The sequence below is a fragment of the Lethenteron reissneri genome, chromosome 26, assembly GCF_015708825.2.
Source record: "Lethenteron reissneri isolate LAM-NWPU_2019-01 chromosome 26, ASM1570882v1, whole genome shotgun sequence".
Lineage (NCBI taxonomy): Eukaryota > Metazoa > Chordata > Hyperoartia > Petromyzontiformes > Petromyzontidae > Lethenteron > Lethenteron reissneri.
In genome coordinates this window covers 25788161-25809803 of record NC_083804.1, presented here as the reverse complement: position 1 = coordinate 25809803, position 21643 = coordinate 25788161, and the positions used below count along the sequence as shown (strand labels likewise).

Here is a 21643-nt window from a genome sequence, read left to right as displayed (position 1 = left end):
TGGAGGGAGCTAAAGGTTCGAGTTGCCAAACGTCAGCCTCGAAACCTTAATGACTTGGAGAAGATCTGCAAAGAGGAGTGGGACAAAATCCCTCCTGAGATGTGTGCAAACCTGGTGGCCAACTACAAGAAACGTCTGACCTCTGTGATTGCCAACAAGGGTTTTGCCACCAAGTACTAAGTCATGTTTTGCAGAGGGGTCAAATACTTATTTTCCTCATTCAAATGCAAATCAATTTATAACATTTTTTGACATGCGTTTTTCTGGATTTGTTTGTTGTTATTCTGTCTCTCACTGTTCAAATAAACCTACCATTAAAATTATAGCCTGATCATTTCTTTGTCAGTGGGCAAACGTACAAAATCAGCAGGAGATCAAATACTTTTTTCCCTCACTGTACCTATTTGGGATTATACAGCAGTAATCATCGCCCCATACTGGCAGCAGACCAATGCCCCAGGCCACAATTGCAATTGAAACTCATCCTGGCCTCGAGAGTGAAAGTTCATAACTGGGTTACACATATAATCTTGGAAGTATAATTGATGTAATCGATTATGCCCCCGATTATCGATTCAATTGCTCGACTAATCGGGTAACACAGGGAAAAGAGTCTCACCTCTGCTCCAACGTGTCGCTGGATGGGAGGTGATAGGCGAAGCTTGGCGATGTCCTAAGCATCCTCAGACGTGTCACGCTGGCTCAGCGGTAGTGCGATCACTTTCTGAAGGTTTCGAATTCAAATCCTGGTTGGGGGTTGACTCAGCCCATCATCGCTCAAGGGCCAATAAAATTAGTACGACTTTGTGGGGAAGGCAACAATGGTTGTCTTATGGATAGACTTGTCGCCGCCACAGCGATGTTTAAATTCCATCATTGGCTGTGCAGGGTTGTAAACGGGGGATCAGAAATCATGTGGACTTTTTAGTGTTCATTTTGATTTGCTGACTTGAAGAGATGCCTCACCTGGCATCTGCGCCGTGCGATTCCTCTTGGCCAGGTGAATGTTGGAGAAGGGAGTCACCCGGAGAACGTGAAGGTGTACGGCCCGGGTGTGGAGAAAACCAGCCTCAAGGCCAACGAGCCGACCTACTTCACCGTCGACTGCAGCCAAGCCGGCCAAGGTGAGGCCTCAGCGACAACGGTAACACCATCGTCGTTATAGTAGACACACAGAGAAATAAACACACACTGAGATGGAGACAGTCATTACAGAGAGACAAAGACAGGCACACACACTGAGATACAGAGACACACACTGAGATGGAGATTGAGATACATACCATCACCCGAACTCCGGTCATTCTCGCAATGACTTTAAGCTGGCCATAGAAGACAGATGGTCACTGCATCGCGCACTTTCAGATGCGCGTCTGTGGCCATCTGAAGCGCTCTTTTTTCTGATATTAGGAAGCCACTGGAGCTATGCTACTTTTAAATCATCTAGATTGAAAACTAATTTCTTGAGAACTTCTTTTTGTGTTTACTTTGTTGTCCTTCCCCCACACCTCTGATTAGCACAGGTGGCTACGTACAATGCAAAACAAGTTCAACATACATACAGAGATGAAGCCGCACACACACACTCTGTCTTTTCTACCCATCTGCTCAGGTAGCTCCGTGGTAGAGCGAGCGGCTCTCAGTCGGAAGGCCCGGAGTTCAATTCTCAGTTGGTGGTTGACTTGGTCCATCATCTTTCCGGGGTCAATAAAACTAAAAACGAGGAATTTCCACGGCTGGCTCTGCAGGGTTGTAAACCAATACCTCTATTCCCATTTGAGCAGCAAGAGAAGTCAAGAGAAAGATAAACTGGTCAACGCCAATAGCAATGCGGCGGCGGCTATGCTGACGGAAGGGTCCCCCTCCTCGCCCCTCCCCCCCCTACGCAGGTGACGTGAGCATCGACGTTAAGTGCGCCCTGGGGGTCGTGGGCCCCACGGAGGCCGACATCGACTTCAACATCATCAAAAATGACAACGACACCTTCACCGTTAAGTACTCACCGCCGGGTGCCGGCCCGCTACACCATCATGGTGCTGTACGTTGAGCAGGTGGTTAGCGCGCTCGCATGCACGCACCGTGCGCATATAGACACAAGTGCACGAACAGTCGTCACAAATGCAAGCACATGTGCACACAGACGAAGATCTCCCCGGTGCAAGAGGGAGTGGGTCGACTTAGGGGAGGCCCTGGACCAGTTCAGATAATAGTCACTGGTGTTGGTGGCCGTGAGCGGGAATCGAATTCGGGTTACTGGTTTCATAGCGCAGCACGCTAACCGCAATCCCCCACCTCAACACACTCCTCACATGCATGCGTGGGTCCCTGGCTCGATGAATTGATGAGATACCAAGAATGACACCCCAGTGATAGGACCTCGGTGATGGAGCCTGTGTAGAGGTGTTACGGGAGTGGTGAACAAACACACCAGGGGTGGTTATGCCCGCACACGGAAGGATGCTTACATCCACGTCCGCACCGTTTAGCCTGGGGGGCTAAAACGGCGCTGTGATCCCCCACGGCCCCACCCCTCGGTGGGGGAGTTGCTATATAAGGCGGTGAGCCGGTGGGCTCGGGGTTCAGTGTTTAGCTTAAACCAGCGAAGAAGGAAGACCGGCTAGATAGGCCCTGGGACTCCTCTGGATCGCTGTCCTTCTGTAGTAACATAAGAAGGGAGGGGCTGCTGGGGGCTCTGGGACCCTGGGAGGGCCAGGCGCTTAAGCCTCTTGGCGCCAGGCGTGGGTTCCCAGGCGGGTCAGACGCTTAAGCCTCTTGGCATCAGGCGTTGGGTTCCCAGGCGCTTAATCCCCTTGGCGCCGCCAAAGGGGGGGGGGCTGTGTGTGCTCTGTGGGATATCTGGGGGCGCACACGGCCCCACCCCTCGTTGGGGACTGGGCATAAAAGGGGAGCTCCCTGGACGATCAGGGCCAGTCATAGCTCAAGACCCAAGACCCAAGACCAGCCATCGGAGGACCCTGGGACGCTGTGAGAGCCAGTGGTGGGACTCTGGAACTTCCGACTCTATGACCTTGTGAGGCCGAGTTCCAGAGCGTAGCCAGAGTAGTGTATCTAGGCTGTGTACCCAGGCTGTGTACCTGGGAGTTGTTACAGAGTATCAGGACTGTTGGACTGTTGGAGTGTTGAATCGTAATAAAGAAGTTACCTCTACAAGTGTCTCCGGAACTCGTTACATTTGGCGTCAGAAGTGGCTATGGAGACAAGAAGTAAGCCACATACCTTCAGTCCTGACGGCGATGAAGAGGAGCAAGCAGCGATGGGGCGGCCAACGCCGGCCGACAGCGACGCTGCACCGCCGGCCGACAGCGACGCCGCACCGCCGGCCGACAACAACGCCGCACCGCCGGCTGAGCAGCTGTCTGCTCCGCCGACCGTCCCCTCTCCAGCGTCGGGAGCAGGGATGGAGGAGGCGCTGCTTCGCCTCGCAGAGCTGCTCTGCGCCACCGCCTCCCTCCTGGGCGAGATGCGGTGCTCGCGGCCGATGGCGGGAGGGCGAGAGGAGGCGCGGCGCTCGCCCGAGCCCGCCGCCGCCATTCGCGCCACCGGCGATCCCCCCACGGATGTGGGAGATGCTTCCGGGTGTGTCATCACTTCTGCCGGGGGAGCAATGACCGCTGGAGCAACGTCACTTCCAGGCCCAGCGTGGTCCAATCAAACAACGCCGCGTCATCAGCGCTGCGACCTTCACTGCCGGTCGACAGCTGGCTTAAACCTAGCATAGCGCGTCATCAGCGCTGCGACCGGACAGTGAGAGCGCCATTCTTACTGTAACCGGTGCCGGGGCCGGCACATCGACAGACACGCTGGTCACCGCCTTTGCTGCTCTGGCCAAAGGTTGGTTGGAGGTCGAGAGACCAGGCCCCTGACACTTTGTCAATTTACGCGCTCCGGATTAATGATTTTTTTTTTGTTGACATTCTCTTCGTTGTCGTCGGGGAGTCGTGATTGTTGTTGGGTAAACTATGTGGAGCTTCGCTCGTGAGTGTTGTCAATGTGTGTGCGAAATTTTGCTTGTGATTGTTAACAATGTATGGTTTGTATTGAGCTTTGTTCGTGATTGTTAATGTATAGCTTGTGCTGTCATTGTTAACGATGTATATACTGTATGGGGCATTTATTTTGAGATGGTGACATGCTGCCAAGGATTTGGAATTGTCATGCTGGCTCTCAAATATCTTGGGGTGCAGATCCTGACCAGGATGGCCCAGCGGGTGTTGCGTGTCTAACACGAGAGTTGTGGTCCCGTCATGCTACGGCTGACGGCTTGACCTGACAGCCCGGAGATAGAGATACTCCATGGCATGTCTAGCCTAGTGGGCTGTGCGCTCACATGGCTCGGAGAGTGTGGTCCCGTCATGCTATGGCTGACGGCTTGACCTGACAGCCCGGAGATTGAAACACTCCGTGGCATGTCTAGCCTAGTGGGCTGTGCGCTCACATGGCTCGGAGAGTGTGGTCCCGTCATGGAATAGCTGACGGCTTGACCTGACGGCCCGGAGGTTGAGACCCTCCGTGGTGCGTCTGGAGCAGTAGGCTCGCCCTGATGGCCCGGAGATTGAAACACTCCCAGGCGCGTTGAAACAGTGGGCTGGAGATTCGTGGTGTTCAGGTGTGGTTGTCCCGTTACATTGGGACTGTATCCCTCAGTTGTTAGGGTGCATGTTGTGCAGGGAGTGAACGATGGGTCGTCTCAGCTCGGTCGGTACAGCTATATGCTGCGATGCGAGTCTTGGAGAGAGACTGGGTCGTCTCAGCTCGGTCGGTACAGCTATATGCTGCGATGCGAGTCTTGGAGAGAGACTGGGTCGTCTCAGCTCGGTCGGTACAGCTATATGCTGCGATGCGAGTCTTGGAGAGAGACTGGGTCGTCTCAGCTCGGTCGGTACAGCTATATGCTGCGATGCGAGTCTTGGAGAGAGACTGGGTCATCTCAGCTCGGTCGGTACAGCTATATGCTGCGAAGCGAGTCTTGGAGAGAGATTGGGTCTCAGCTCGGTCAGTACAGCTATATGCTGCGATGCGAGTCTTGGAGAGAGACTGGGTCGTCTCAGCTCGGTCGGTACAGCTATATGCTGCGATGCGAGTCTTGGAGAGAGACTGGGTTGAAGCCCCCCGATATGGCCGACGCGTGCTACTGGTTGTGACGCCGCGTCGGAAAGGCGGTGGGGTGGTAAAACGAAAATTCCCCCTCGATATGGCCGACGTGCGCGGTTTTAGGATGGAGACGCCACATTGGAAAGGCGGGGGGTGCTAACGGTTGACATGTAATGTCGGTGGTGGTCCTCATTGAGGGCTGCTGGGACGCAAGCACGGGATGCCTTTTGGAGATGCGGTTCGCGCATGCGGCCACCATTTATGGACAGGAGCAGGCAGATTTATTTTGTTTGTGTCATGTCAATTTTATATATATATTTAAAAATGTAGATACTGGAGCAGCCCTGAAGTGCGACTTCTTTGCCCAGTACATGGGTCGGCCCTGAAGTACGACTTCTCGACCCGGGACGTAGACAGACGTCCGGATAAGTGTGTGTAGAGGGGTGATAGACATGTTGGTCCTTGCCTTCTCACCACCTGACGGATGGGAGGGTGGCAGGGTGGTGTGGATCCCTGCCATCCATGCGGTGATTGTGTGATTTCGGTTCGATAACCGGTGTTGGTTGTGCATCCAACGCGTCGGAATCTGTATATTTGTTGTTGTTAATTCCCCGGTTTCTATGCGGATCCCGAGGAGGGCTAGGTGTGCCGCGGGTCGTTTGTTCACGTGTCATTGCTTCACCTTTTTGTTGATTGATGCTTGTATATAGTGTAAAGTTGTACAGGTTGGTTATGGTATTTATGGTTGCTTTCTTGTTCTCTTTTCTTTTCCTGTTAAGGCTCGCGTATTTTTTTTCTCTCTCTCCCTTTCGTTAATTTAAACTTTCTAATTATTGACAGCCGGGACGGCTGGAGGCTACATAGAGGAGGGTAATGTAGTGACATAAGAAGGGAGGGGCTGCTGGGGGCTCTGGGACCCTGGGAGGGCCAGGCGCTTAAGCCTCTTGGCGCCAGGCGTGGGTTCCCAGGCGGGTCAGACGCTTAAGCCTCTTGGCATCAGGCGTTGGGTTCCCAGGCGCTTAATCCCCTTGGCTCCGCCAAAGGGGAGGGGGTGTGTGTGCTCTGTGGGATATCTGGGGGCGCACACGGCCCCACCCCTCGTTGGGGACTGGGCATAAAAGGGGAGCTCCCTGGACGATCAGGGCCAGTCGTAGCTCAAGACCCAAGACCCAAGACCAGCCATCGGAGGACCCTGGGACGCTGTGAGAGCCAGTGGTGGGACTCTGGAACTCCCGACTCTACGACCTTGTGAGGCCGAGTTCCAGAGCGCAGCCAGAGTAGTGTATCTAGGCTGTGTCCCCAGGCTGTGTACCTGGGAGTTGTTACAGAGTATCAGGACTGTTGGACTGTTGGAGTGTTGAATCGTAATAAAGAAGTTACCGCTACAAGTGTCTCCGGAACCCGTTACACTTATAAGGACCGACCAGGGCAAGCCAGTGGCGTGGCCCCGAGAGCCCAAAACGGATTGGCGGGAACGACAATTGGCAATCTATAGCTGCGGATGCCTCGTTCCAGCAGCGATTGCCGGTCCTCAAAGAGTTTGTGGGGGAAGATGGCGACTGGGGAGCCTTCCAAAGACGTTTCCTCGCCCACCAAGAAATGTCGCGATGGACGGACGACGAAGCACTACGCGTGCTACCGGCGATGCTTGACAGTGACGCCCTCGCTACCCTCACCTCGGCGCCAAGATCGGCGCGCGCCACGCTGCAGATGGCGCTTCAACTCCTGTCTGCAGTCTACGGACCACCTTCTGACTGCAGACAGCTGTTTTACGATCGTCAGCGGGGCGCCAAGGAATCGCCGCTGGCATACCGCACAGCTCTCCTGGCCCTGGCGAAGACGGCTTTCCCGCGGATGGACGAGGAAGGGGTGGACGCTATGGTGGCTGAGAAGATATTGCTGTTGGCTGACGATTTGGACATCGTCGTCTTGGCACAAGACGACAAGGAGATGTGTTCCCTGCGGGCCGCACGGCACATCCACGCAAACTTGCTGTCCCAACGTCGCAAGGCCAGCAAGGCAGTGGCCAGGCATACCGTGGCTGCAGCCACCCTCCCATCGGAAGAGGTCTGCGCTGTGGGTCGCCCGACAGAATGGAGATCCGGGGGCCGGCCAGCTCGGGACGGGCCGAGCCACCAGGATCAACCCAAGCCGTCTGGGGCGCTCACGCGGTGCTACAACTGTGGCTCCTCGACAACGCGGTGTGACGCCTCGGCCGGACGATGCGCCTCTACCCAAGGCTCACCAACAAACTCCGGCAAATCGTGGCACCCCACATGTTTGGCCTACGCACACACCTGTGACACACTCATGCACTGCAACGAACGGGGATCAGAAATCGCTTGTCGTTGCGTCGAAAGGTGCCACGATGGGGAGGGCGTTTCAACCGGGCCAGTGGTCTGAGTTGGCCCATCGCGTTGTTGCCGCGTCGGCGGGGTCGTCGGTCGTTGTGGGGCATATTGATGGGGTTGAGGTGCGGGTCTTAGTTGATACGGGAGCATCGGCGACCATTGTGTCCGATTTAATTTATAACATTCTTCCCGTTCAAAGCCGTCCTTTGCTCTCCGTTGATGTTCCGTGCTATGCTGCCAACGGGGGCTCGCTGGGCATTATCGGACAGATCCGCGCGCAAATTTGTATTGGGGACATCAAATTATCCGGGCCGGTATTGGTCTCCTCCTCGCTGGCAGTTCCGTGCCTGGAGACGGACTTCTTGGCCAAAATGCCAATTCGAATCTTGATCGACCAAGGCTGCATCGAACTCCCGTCGGGCCAACGTATGATGTTCTTGTCCTCCCCCCCTACTGTCCGTACGGCATTTGCGACGGTACAAGCGCTTGTTGCGAGGACGGTACGCGTACCACCGGGAGCTCAGATGCTCGTGCCTCTTAGGTTGCGTCGACCATTCGCTAAGGGGATTGGGGATCGGGGTGTTCTGTTGGGACCGTCTAGGGCCGGGGTCAACGGACCTGATTTGATAGCGGCCCAAACCATTGTGAAATGGGACAGGGACCTGTTGTATATGCCGGATTATGAAATTTTGATAAAAATCATAAAAATTTATAAAAATTGGGAAAATGCGTAAATTGCGGAAATGATACTAATGTATATAATTATATGCATACATTATGATAATCACTGAGATAATCGTATTAATTTATGCGAATGCTTGCGATTATGTTAATGTGTGTAGTTATGATAACTAGGCTTAGTTTCGTTATCCAGAGTTGTATCAATCGGGATAAACGATTATCTTTGATTAAACATTTATTGATTATCTTAGTGTGTTTATGTTATGTTAGGTCTCCAAATTCATATCTCAACGCAGGTTACAGTTCTTATGAATGACAGTTTTGCATGGACTGGGAAAGAAGCACTCGAACATTTGGTGTTAAGCAATTTTAATTCTAAACAAACATATGACACTCTAATATGCAAAAGCAAAAGTATACGTCAATAGATTCATCGGCAAGATTATGCAATTAACGAAAATAAATGACTAAAACATTTTTTATTCATGTAACTCGACGGCAGCAACTGTTTTGCACGATCAGTTGATATTGAACATACCAACTTGAAATTGCAACCCTTTTCGAAACACAAAGATAACTTTTTGAAAGTCTTATTCGTGTGCGTGTTGTGTGTGCGTTGTCCCTTGTAAAATTAATTTTAAAAAACATTTTGAGTCGGGAGTTATGTCGTTAGCTTGCGGGGTGTGGGGGAGGGGTTATACCACCCGCAGCAGCTTCCCTCTCGCTTGGGCGTGGCCGCAGCGAGCCCATCCTGCCTTCTCTCTCCACTGCTAGATTGAGCGGCGTTGGCACGATGTTCCTTGAAGAAACTTGCTTGCTTGGCGCTTGATGGTTCCGGGGGCTTGGTGCTGCTCGTGCACTCTCTCTCCGCTGCTAGATTGAGTGGCGTCGGCACGACGCTCGCCGTCGTGGTGCGCGATGATTCCGTTGTCGGATAGCGCGCAGCTCCTCCACCGCTGGATGACGAGTTGGCACGACGCTCGGTGACGCCCGGGTGTGCTGCTCGTGCGCTCTTTCTCTCTACTGCAAGATGAGTGGCGTCGGCACGACGCTCCTTGAGGAAACTTGGTTGCTTGGCGCTTGATGGCGCCCGGGCTTGGTGCTGCTCGTGCACTCTCTCTCCGTTGCTAAATTGAGCGGCGTTGGCACGATGTTCGCCGTCGTGGTGCGCGATGATGCCGTCGTCGGATAGCGCGCAGCTCCTCCACCGCTGGATGACGAGTCGGCACGATGCTCGGTGACGCCCGGGTTGTGCTGCTCGTGCGCTCTCTCTCTCTACTGCTAGATGAGTGGCGTCGTGGTGCGCGATGATTCCGTTGTCGGATAGCGCGCAGCTCCGCCACCGCTGGACGTCTTCTCTGTTCTCAGCAGGTGTTGGTCGATATGTGTGTGTATTAAACACACGGCGCATTCGATGACGCTCTCCTCTTCCTCACGAGCGGCCTGCCAGACTCTTTCCACTGCTCCGTTCTCTCTCCTTGCTTTCAACTTTGGCATGCAGCTGACAGCTTCATACGGGCACTCGCTGATGCCTCTCCCGCCCTTCCTTCAGGTTTTCGCTGGTTCAGGTTCTCTCACGAGAATGATAGCTGGAATTTCACAAACTTCACTCCCACTTAACCACACCTCGCCACTTCGTTCTGCGAGAAGCGACACCGGCCATCGGTATCAGACTTCTGCGACTCCAACGACCCCTCCTCGTTCCATCTCTCCTCGAGGCACGATGCGCCCCAGCTCCCCTTGCAAGCCCCGTCGCAACGCCGCGTCGCAAGCCGAGTTGCAAGACTGAGCGCGACTTGAACCAGACTGCACACAGACTTCTGCGCATTTGTGCTTAAACTCAAAAACGTGACTCCCCACTGTGCATCTCTTGCGAGAGGAAAACAAACAACAACAAAAACAGACACCCTCCCGACCCCTCCTCGCGACCCTTTCTAACCTCCTAAGTATTTATGGTGCCATCTGTTTGTGCCGGACCGTTGGAGACAAAGGTAGCTGAGGAGATTTTGACGTTTGTTGTCTATCTGTATTCAGGGATTGCACTGTTTTACTCGAGTTATATTTTAATGTCCTGAGGTTAAGTGTAACTAAGTTTCCACTTAAGCTTTCTTGACTGCTGGAATTCGTATTCTTTAGTTTTTAGTAAGGTCATGTAGATAGAAACATACAATACAAAATAATATATATGCGGTGAATACGAGTAAAATAAGGGAATTACTAATAAAAAGCCCCTATTGTAGGCTGCAGTCTTATACCGTTGGTTGATTCTTTTTGTTAAGTTTCTACTTTTCGTTAAGGAAAACGTTAAAGAAAACGCGAGTTGCAACAGTTGTTTTTCTCTGCTCTGCACGTTATCCGTGCATCTCCAGATGTCTTGGGAAGGTTAGGCCATCGACCTTTTGTCCATCTAGATGTCTCTGACCTCTCTGTGCTCCGAAGTCTTGCCGTTTAATGGCCCTCCCCGTTTCACAGATTCCTGGTGTGCTTGTGAGGAGTAGGGGCTGCTTTCATTATTTAATTTAAAAAAATATAGAGATATAAAAAAAACATTTTGTTTGGCCTAATTATTCTTAATATTATTTTTTGAGAAAAGGGGCATAGATACAACAATCCGCCCTTTTAAAATTATCAGTGGTCGATTTAAACAAAATAAATGCCCCTTTATTCCGTTATGAACCCATCAGCCGCCCTCGTGTTTCGGCGGTTATTCCTTACAACGTGCGCGTACATATCACAAACTTAGCATGGTTGCATTTGAAATAAGGAATTTTTTTAACATCAAGGCAACAAGTTACATCGGTTCTTATCCATCATAACTACTGAATTTTTTTTATTTTGTAAAAAAATGTTTTATTAGTATTTTTTTTATTTAAAAAAATGTATTTAAAAAAACATTTTTAGTTCCTGGGAAACGCTAGGTAGTGGTTTCGAACGCATTTATGCGTTATTTTCCTCATGTTATCTCCTTGCCATATTTTTTCCAAGCTCCGAGTGTCTGGTTTACCACTTATCGCTTTGATCATTCGATCACGGTTTTTAGGTTCGTTTTTGTAATTTCCTCTATCACTCTCTCACGTCGTCGGAGTGTGTGGTGTAAAATTGTGCTGCACATAATCAGAACTCGCGCACACAACCAACTTCTGCACTCCGTTATCAGTGGCACTTGCTCCCTTTGCGACAACATGCACATTTGCCGAGTCAGCGTGTCGATTCAATTCTGTGCCCCGTGGTGTCTCCCCCTCCGTGTCCATGAGGGTGCTGGATTTCGACACAACTCTCGATACGTTCTGGAAATTCGCCTCCTCAATTTCAGCATTCCGATCCACGTAAATTTTTGTTTCATTGGGATATTTTTCATTCAAATGCTGACGCCTGCACTCCTCAGGGCGTGTCTCTGTGCTCCATCTCCCTGCACCACCATCGCGCGATCCTGCGACGTGCTGCACTGTTTTTCCTGTGCACTCCGGTTTTTCTCTTTGTCTCTGCTGTCTGTTATCTACTGTCCGATCACACTTCACTGCAGTCATGTTTTTGCGTTCGATCGGCACATAATTTACGGGAGAAATGCTTGCGTTTTCTACCGCATCGTATGCATTTAATGTTTCCCGATCGTGGCGGTATTTGCCCGCCCTGTCACTCGCAGCCTGCTTGCCTTTTCCAATGGGGCAATGATTTAGCTTCAACTCAGCAGGTGGGGCGCGTATGGGCAACTTGCTCTCAATTACTGTGGGTGGTTCATCACGTATTTGGGCCGCATTTTGTGTCTCAGTTAAGCCAGTTTGTTTTTCCTTATTATCTGTTTCTCTATTCCCTCCTGGTATAGCCAGTGGGGGAATCGGTCGGAATTGGACCGATTGTGTTTGACCTCCCATCCTGCGATTCTCATGAAGGTTTGCCTGTGTGCCTCCACAGTCTGTGTGCCACCCTCCCTCTATATGGTTATCTCGCCATCGGGGTGTGTACTTTTGACCTTGCGTGTGTCGTGGCATGGGGTGCTGATATGGTTCTGCTCTTAACCTCCACATCCTGCGATTCTCGTACATTTTTGGCCCCGTGCTTCTCCAATTTGTGTGCCACCTTTTTCTTGGATTGTTACCTTGCCATCTGTGTGTGTAATTTTGACCTTCCGTGTGTCATGGCATGGGGTGCTGGTATGGTTCTGCCCTTGACCTCCACATTCACTCTCATTTGTGTGCCAACCTCTCTCTGGGTTATTTTGCCATATGTGCGTGCGTGTTCACTCCTCTCTGCATTGTGGGACTGCTCGGTGATTTTTATTTCTCTCTGAGAGGCTAGGTTCATTATCCCTCTCCCTGTGTTCTGGATCCGAATTATGATTCTTAGCTCTGTATAACCATGCCATGTACGCCTTGCTCTCTATGCGGTGTAAGGAGGCTGTTTCTGGGTTCAAAACCATTCTCACACTTTTTGTAATCTCTGGGCTCAAGGATTAAAAAAATATAATTTTGAACATATGGTCCCCTTCGTGATACCGATTCACATCACCTGCGTAATACGCTCTTTTAAATCGGAGGAGGTAATCTCGCGGATCCTGGTCCATGCCCTGGGTCATCGATTTTACAGCATAAAACCCCTCAGTGAGTGTCGAATATTCTCCAAACTTCCGAATCACTGCCAGGCTCAGTTGTTTGAAATAATTTCTAACCTTGTATGGTAGCGACTTTACCCATGGTATAGATTGTCCATGTAAACTCCTTTTCAACAGACTCACTTTCTCATCCCGTCTCCTCAGACCTCTGATCATTGCCTCCTCTTCTACTGTTGCGATGTGGGTGTGTATATCCCTGTTCTTATCAATTTAAGGGTTTTACTGTTGAAAGAGTATTCATAAAGTTGGTCGTCGTCAGAGTCATCGTCGGACGAACTATCATCAGACGAGCTTTCGCTTTGATCTGTGCTGTGTCGGGCGTGTTGCCAATTCCCTGCAGTTTTTGCCTCTGCTCTTTGTGGAGCATATCCTGGTAACTGGGTACAAACTTAGTAATCATTGGAAAGATGTTATCAACCACGCAAAAAAGACTTAATTACACTTTTTTGGACCATCTTATCTGATAGACACTATCTTACTTTACTTTACCGAGTGTTAACATCCCCAGTGTTTAACAGTACTCTCTTCATTGTTCAGCCAGCATTGGTATAAACATGGGCATTTTCGTTCTTTTCTATCATGTGTATCAGGCCTCCCCTCCCCCTCTCTGTCCAATGCGTTGGCGTTGTGCAACAGCAACAGCGCCCACGCCGTCGTTCATTCTTTGGCCCCGCCCCCCCTCCTGATGCGTTGTACAGCAGCAACCGCGTCCATGCCGTCGTGCATTCTTTTGCCCCCCCCCCCCTCCCGATGCGTTGTACGTTGGCACTCCGTGCCGTCTTTGAGCCCCGGCCCCCCTCCCTCCCGATACGTTCCATTCATTGGCTACCACATTCTGATTAGCTCCCCCCCCCTCTCCTCCCCCTCAATGCTTTTTAAGGGATTACATCTTGAATCATTGCCTCACTTGATGCAGCTAATCCGGCTGTGACGGTCCCACCTGATGACGGAGACTTGTGTTGCCTCCGAAACGTCGTGATTTTTGTTTTATTTTATTTATTTTTATTAATTTTGATGTTTTACCTACGTGACTTTACCGAAAAAACCTAAGAATATTTATTTTAACATTTTGCCTCTCTCTAGCTTCGGGGTTGTCAGTTCCCCCTTTTTTTATTTTCATCTGTATCTCCCCATCCCTTCTCTCGAATTGTGAGGGATTTTCTTTGTCAAGGATATTTTGATTGATACCCAGAATTTTTGTGCGATCTGTCCCTGGACTATGTCCACGTACCCAAGATTGTTGTGTACTGCTACTTTTATATTTATTCTGTGGGTCAACATCTGTGAGTTTCGCTGGTGTCACGAGCACTGATTTCTCCTCCCTTGCGAGGGTGTGGGGACATTTTACCTCGTTGATTAGTTCCTCTCGATATGTCGTAGCGTCATCGATACAGCTCCCTTCCCATGTGTCTCTCTGATTGTCCTGCTTTGTAGCAGACAGGTCGGTACGTTTTAATACGAGTTCCCAGTATTCCGCAATCCATTCAAAAATTCCTCCTAATCCTAGCATCTCAAGTGTGGCAGGAGCTACTTTGACAATCCCTTTCAGAGTGCATATAAAACAATTATATCACAGAGTGTAGTCAGTTTGACTCAAGCTATTCTGTTATTTTTCGATTCAGAGTGTGTATCTCTAACACCATTTATCACAGGATGCAATCGGTTCGATATGATGTTATCTTAATCGCACTGTATTTGTTCCAACTTGCTATTCTGGAGTTTAACCTCAGAGTGCGTTTATTTAAGTTTTACGCCCGTTTACAATCACAATGCAATGTTGGATCACAATACTCTGGTTAACACGTAGTGATTCGTTCCTTCATCCATGCAAAACACTGTCTGCGATAAATCCCGGCGAGCCACCCATTATGTTGTATGTGTTGGATTATGAAATTTTGATAAAAAAAAAAAATTGGGAAAATGCGTAAACCGCGGAAATTATACTAATGTATATAATTATATGCATAAATTATGATAATCACTGAGATAATCGTATTAATTTATGCGAATGCTTGCGATTATGTTAATGTGTGTAGTTATGATAACTAGGCTTTGTTTCGTTATCCAGAGTTGTATCAATCGGGATAAACGATTATCTTTGATGAAACATTTATTGATTATCTTAGTGTGTTTATGTTATGTTAGGTCTCCAAATTCATATCTCAACGCAGGTTACAGTTCTTATGAATAAGACAGTTTTGCATGGATTGGGAAAGAAGCACTCGAACACTTGGTGTTAAGCAATTTTAATTCTAAACAAACATATGACACTCTAATATGCAAAGGCAAAAGTATACGTCAATAGATTCATCGGCAAGATTATGCATCTTCTTGGTTCTTTCGGTAAAGTCACGTAGAAGGGAAGTAATAAAATAATAAAAATAAAACATAATAAAATAATTCTCACGACGTTTCGGCCACAACGCAAGCAGCCGTCCTCAGGTGAAGAATGAAACACCACCAAGCTTGGAGCGTATATTTAAGCTGGGTTGGAGGGGGGGAGATGGGAAGAAGAGCGCCTAGACAAAATAATTTGCATATGAAGAGGAATTTAGCATATGGAAATGCATAGGAAGTGGGTGGCGGGGTTTCAAATTAATATTATGCCCGTGCAGTATGCAGGATTAGCAGCATCAAAGGGAGGGGGAAGGGGGGTAGCATTAACAAAGGAAAGGAATGTTAATAGTATGTAGCTGCAGTTGCTAAACAACCACGTAAAAAACTAAAGTATAAACTACATAAACAACTAAAGTATAAACTACATAGCATCATCAGTATACTTACTATACTCTACAATAAGCTGAGTTACTAACAGTAAGTATCACATTACAATTCTACGTCGTAAAAATTATATAATATGCTTCATCTAAACTTTGTTCTCTTACATCACACGAGTCTACACCGTACTATATACTGCCATAGACAAACCCAACATTAAATTACATACTGTATTGCCTTATACATTGTAATATTACACTATGTATTATTCTACCCACCCTAATGTATATCACACTGCTGTATATTGACTATACAATTACGATACTATATTATTACTTTGTACATTGTATTAAGCATATAAATGTTATATTATTTGTTATTATACACTGTACCATTGACCGTCGTGTCAATGGGTGAGTCGTGGGGGGAAACTTGCAGCGGAGCAAAGAATCCATTCCCTGCGGAGAATACAATGCCAGTGAGTGGAACGCGGTCTGAAAGTCACCGTAAACGTGAACACAATCAGTTAAGATCCGAAATGGTTTATTACGTTCTTCCAATGATTGCTAAGCCAGAATCCATCTTCTCGGTTGAAATTGTCTCTGTGTTTGTATATGTGGATCGCCTCATGAACGAATCTCTCATGATAGCCAGATGGCTTGCAGAGAACCTCTGTCTTGGAGAAGTCAATGTCATGTGAGCCCACTGAGTTGTAACAGTGGTCTGCCACGGCTGAGGTGTTTGTCCTACCGTATTTCAGGTCTGCTTTATGTTCACGGATGCGGTCCGAGACATGTCGTTTGGTTTCTCCAATGTAACTGCTACCACAGAGGAAACTTAGTTTGTAGACGCCAGGGTACTGTATGTCTGGAACCACATCTTTTACAGACAGGACCAGACGGGACCAGATCACGGATTTTATGCACTGTGTTGAATTTGAGACTGACGCCATCCAGACTGCCACTCTACGCCCGACCTTATGGTGACGCCCGAGTGTGCTGCTCGTGCGCTCTCTCTCTCTCTACTGCTTGATGAGTGGCGTCGGCACGACGCTCCTTGAGGAAACTTGGTTGCTTGGCGTTTGATGGCGCTTGGGCTTGGTGCTGCTCGTGCACTCTCTCTCCGCTGCTAAATTGAGCGGGATTGTCTGTTGCGGAGTGGGGGCGCCTCCAAATGGAGGACACCTCCCTCCTCGCGTTGCGCCGTCGCATCGGGGGATCTGGTCAGGGGGTGGAAAATGTCGACTCGTGGGGGTTGCTCCAGGGTCTCTTGATGCATTGGGACGGGAGATCCCGCCGCCACCGGCTGGTGGTGCCTTCCACACTGAGGGGTAGAGTGGTGTGGGCTGCTCACGAGCGACTCCTGCACCTGGGGACTCACAAAACCCTTGCCATGCTCCAGCTGGATTTTTCTTGGCCGGGCATGGCAAGGGACGTGGATGATCTTGTAGGGTCTTGTACTCAGTGCGCGCAATGGAAGCCACCAGCAAGGGGGTCCAAACCACCATTGCAGTCTATCAAAGTTTCCCGGGTTAACAAACTCGTCGCGCTTGATATTTTGGGCCCATTCCCCACTACACCTAGGGGAAATAAATACCTATTGACCGGGGTGGAATATTTTACGCGATGGCCTATGGCCTGGCCCCTTGCCAACCAGTCGGCAGCAGCCATCGCGGAGGCCTTTGTCCAGGGCTACGTCCTCGACAAAGGTACTCCGGAGTGGCTGCTGACCGACCAGGGGAAAAATTTATCGGGTAAACTTCTCCACGAGGTGTGCGAGCTCCTGGGTACGAAGAAAATCCGTACCTCCCCATATCATCCGCAAACTGACGGGATGGTGGAGCGTCTGCATCGGACTATCACGTCCATGCTGTCTCAACAGGTGTCTGAATCCCAGACCGACTGGGACCTTCATATTCCGGGGGTTTTGGCGGCCTACAGGATGGCTCCTCATGCGGCGACCGGATTTTCGCCTTTCTTCCTAATGTACGGTCACGAGGCTAACCCGCCTGTCGCGACTCAGCTGCGGATCTCGGGCGCCGCATGCGAAATCCAAATTGGCCGACCATGTCAAATTCAACATCTCTAAATTGACAGAGGCAAGGGAGGCGGCCATCCAAAATTCAGACCTCCGCCAGATGGCGAATGAAAGGCTCAAGCTGGGCCGGGTACATGTGCTCCGGTGGAAACCGGGTGATAAGGCGTCGTTGCACTGTCCCCAAGTTCCGCTGGTGACCTCGTCCAAGCTGTTGCGGCCGTGGCGGGGGCCCGTGGAAGTGGTGCAGGTCTTGCGGCCACAATGTGTACGTATCCGGTGGGGAAAGCGTCGGTGGTTCGTGCACCCCTCGTGGTTGAAACCGAGGGGTCCTCCGACTCCCGGAGTCTGACTTCGCTGCATTCGCCTGACTTGCCACCGACTGTTCTGCCTCCAGGTGCACCAGGATTGACGTGCTCGCGACCGCCAAACCCTCCTGGGGGGGTCGGGAGTCGCTCGTCAGCGAAGCCAGACACTCTCGCACCCGAACTATTGACGCCCACCGCCGGGCCGCCCGGGGCTGCCCCTTGTGACGGTCCCGCTGCAAGAACACGCGCCAAAACACGCAGACTTTTGTGAGGTTGGCCACTCGTACGCCTTTGCTGGGGTCGTGGGGTGGGGGTCCTTGAAATTGTATATATGTTGGTTTCTTACGGGATGGGGTATTTATTCGGGGGGGTGCGTCGGGTTATTTGTTTTCTCTCTCTCGATAGTGTTGTTGTTACTGTTGTTGTTGTTGTTTACGCGAGGCACACACGGGTTTGGGGGGGATGCATCTTTTATTGTGAATTTTGTTGCAGCCGGGACGGCTGCGGGCTGTACAGGGGGGGGGGTGATGTAGAGGTGTTACGTGAGGGCGAACAAACACACCAGGGGTGGTTATGCCCGCTGTCGTATATGTTGGATTATGAAATTTTGATGAAAATAATAAAAATTAATAATTTTCCAAAAAATGCGCAAATCGCATTATGTTAATGTGTGTATTAATATGCATAAATTATGATAAGGTGTGTAATTATATGCATAAATTATGATAATAACGGAGATAATCGTAGTAATTTATGCGGATGCTTGCGATTATGTTAATGTGTGCAGTTGTGATAATTAAGCTTAGCTTCGTTTATCCAGTGTTATATCAATCAGGATAACACGATTATCATCGATTAAACGTTTACGGATTATCTTAGTGTGTTTTATGTTATTTTAGGTCTCCAGTTTCAGATCTCATCACAGGATACAGTACTCAAGAATAAGACAGTTTTGCATGGATTTGGAAGGAACACTCGATATGCTTCTGTGATAACAATTTATTCTAACAAGCATGTGACATTCTATCATGCAGGTCAAACATGCGTCAATAATTCATGGGCAAGATTATGCAATTAACGAAAATGGATAACTAAAAATACTTCTTCATTTGCGAGACTATGCATTTAACTAAATTGAATAACCAAACTCTTATGCATTTGCGAGATTATGCATTCGACTAATATGAATAACTTAAAACCCTCCTAACAATCGTAACCTCTACCTTTCCACCAGGCATCTTATTAGTTCGCCCATGTATCGATCACAATCGGCGACTGGCCGAGTTTGAAAACAAGCATGACACACTTCATATGACGGTAATAAAAGCACTTATCGTATCCCAGAGGCGAAAGTATATGTCAATAGATTCATCGGCAAGTATAAAATCCTTTTAACGGAATGTTTGATATAATGGTGGGTGAGGGCGTGTGTGGTGGTATGAGAGCGAATCTGGCTCTGTTTTAATTAATTCTTCGGCGAGACTCTGACAAAAAAACCGGTTTGACAAGATATTCTCTGTGCTTCCTTGAGCCTGTGGGTGTGGAAACGATACCACCGATTAGGAGATTCCTCTGTCCGTGCGAGTTGCAGCCGAGACTTTCTCCGCTGTGAGGTGAGCGGCGGCGCTTGGCGGCGCTCGGTAGCTGACGGCGCGATGGCGCCTTTCTGCAGCTCTGACGGCGGTGCTCGTTCAGAAGACTGACTCTCTTTCTCCACTGCGGGATGACGAGTCGGTTTTGGTTGATGCTGGTTGATCTGGGTGTGTATTAGACACACGGCACATTCAACAGCGCTGTCCTCCTCCTCACAGCCGTTTGACCAGGCTTTCTCCACTGCTTCACGCTCTCTGCTTTGCTCGCTTGGCGATCTCCGCCTTTCCTGTGGGTTGTTCGCTGGTCGTCACTCTGACGAGGAGCGATGCTTCGTTCGTGGCAGGGTGGACGTTGGCGTCTTTGTTGGCTTCACTCGCAACTCGGCGACTCAGGGTAGCGATTCTTCTCAGGTGGTGCAGACCTCGGCTTGTAGCTGCACGTCGCTACCCCGCGAACCTCGTCATTCTGGATGACGAAAACTTCTTCGTTGTCGGCGTTGAGATGAGATGGGGCCGACGCCCCGTGACGAGATGGGGCCCAGAGCTCCTGACGAGATGAGATGTAGGCCGGAGCTCGTGAAGATCTGTGGTGGAGCCGGAGCCCTTGACGAGATGGGGCCGGAGCCCCTGACGATCTCTCTTGAATGGATTTTTCCTCGGCTTATATTGGGAAAGTCCACTCGGTTTTTCCCGAGTTGTTCAAAGGCCGGAACTTTTCCCTTTGTTCTGTGTTGACACATCTGCGTCCGTGTGTCGTGTGTGTGTATGTGTCCGTGTGTGTCGTGTGTGTGTTTATTGGGGCTTTAAAGGCATCGCTGTCAGTAATAATTCTGGAAGGGGGTGGGGGCTTCCTCGGACCCGGCGTCACACATGGGTCATCAATTAAACCAGACCGACGATTCGCGTTCGCACCGCGGTTACACGATCACAATCATAATCCACGTTTTTGATTATGAATAATATTGGTCGCGAAAGCCTACGCATTAAGCCAGTCTTATAATCCTTTTTCCTCACTCTTGGCGTTTTTATCCTTGTTTCACACCGCTTTGTTTTGTTTGGAAGTTAAACCGACACACTTTTAGCATTCTTGTGATTTGATTGTAAGTAGCCGTGTTCACGGTATTTCCATCGTAGTTTGATTTCTTTATGGGGAGATGTTATTTGCTCGTGTGCGCAAATCTTGCTGTCCGTGCTGCGGGGAGACAAAGACGGCTGTGCTCCAACAGTTGGAGCACCCTGCGCGTGTGTTTATTTATTTAGTTTTAAGAGCATCTGCTTCTGTTAATTCCTTTCTCGAGCCGTCGCCTGCTCGCCCCGAACTTTTATGAGGGCCATTTCCCGGCGCTGTGTGTGTGCTCTGTTTCTCTCGGGAAGACAAAGACGGCCGTGAGCTGCTCGCTTCCCCTGGAGTGTTGCATTTTGGTTAATTATGATAGACTTCTCCGCCCTTAACTCTCCTAGGAGATCCACTATAATTTCGTACTTATTTATTTGACTTAGCCTTTTTTGTTATTATTTTTTTTTCTTAGGAGTGACCCTGACTGCCGTAATTATTATTTGATGCTTCGGCCCGTATTCGTAGAAAATTATTCACGGTAAATAATGTCAGTATTGAATTAACAAATGGGGATTCACGACCCTGGTGCAGACTGTCGTATGGTTTCCAATTGGAGCGAGGATAGATAATGTTTGCTTAATCTTCATGGCTAAGTTGGTAACTTTGTTTAACTAACATGGTTCAAAACCCGTCTTGTCTTTCTTGTTGTCCATTCTATTTTGTTAAGAATATAATTTTATATATATATTTCCGTGGCGCCTGTTTTTTTTGTATTTGTAAAATGGCCTTCTGGAGTGAGGTGTTATCCTAACACCCGCTTGCAACCCCCTTTTTGTGTGAAATTTGGGGCCGTGTTATGACACTTTATGGTTCTCCCTTCCCTCGGCTTCTGGCCTTTGGAGTGAGGTGTGCGCACATCTGTGGAAGTGGGGGAACGGGTTTTCTGCTCGTCTTTGTCTGCTTCTGTTGGCTATTAAGAAAAAAAGAAATATATGTGTATAAAAAAATATCTTGGCCTAGTTATTCTTAATATTAATTTTGAAAAAAGGGTATAGATACAACACCGCACGCGGAAGGATGCTCACATCCACGTCCGCACCGTTTATCATGGGGGGCTAAAACGGCGCTGTGATCCCCCACGGCCCCACCCCTCGGTGGGGGACTTGCTATATAAGGCAGTG

The 21643-nt window shown here is 49.4% G+C and overlaps 1 pseudogene; it reads left to right on the top strand.

Annotated features, from left to right (window-relative positions):
• The window catches only part of LOC133347981 (filamin-C-like), an 83404-nt pseudogene that overhangs the window by 25404 nt on the left and 36357 nt on the right, over window positions 1-21643 (top strand).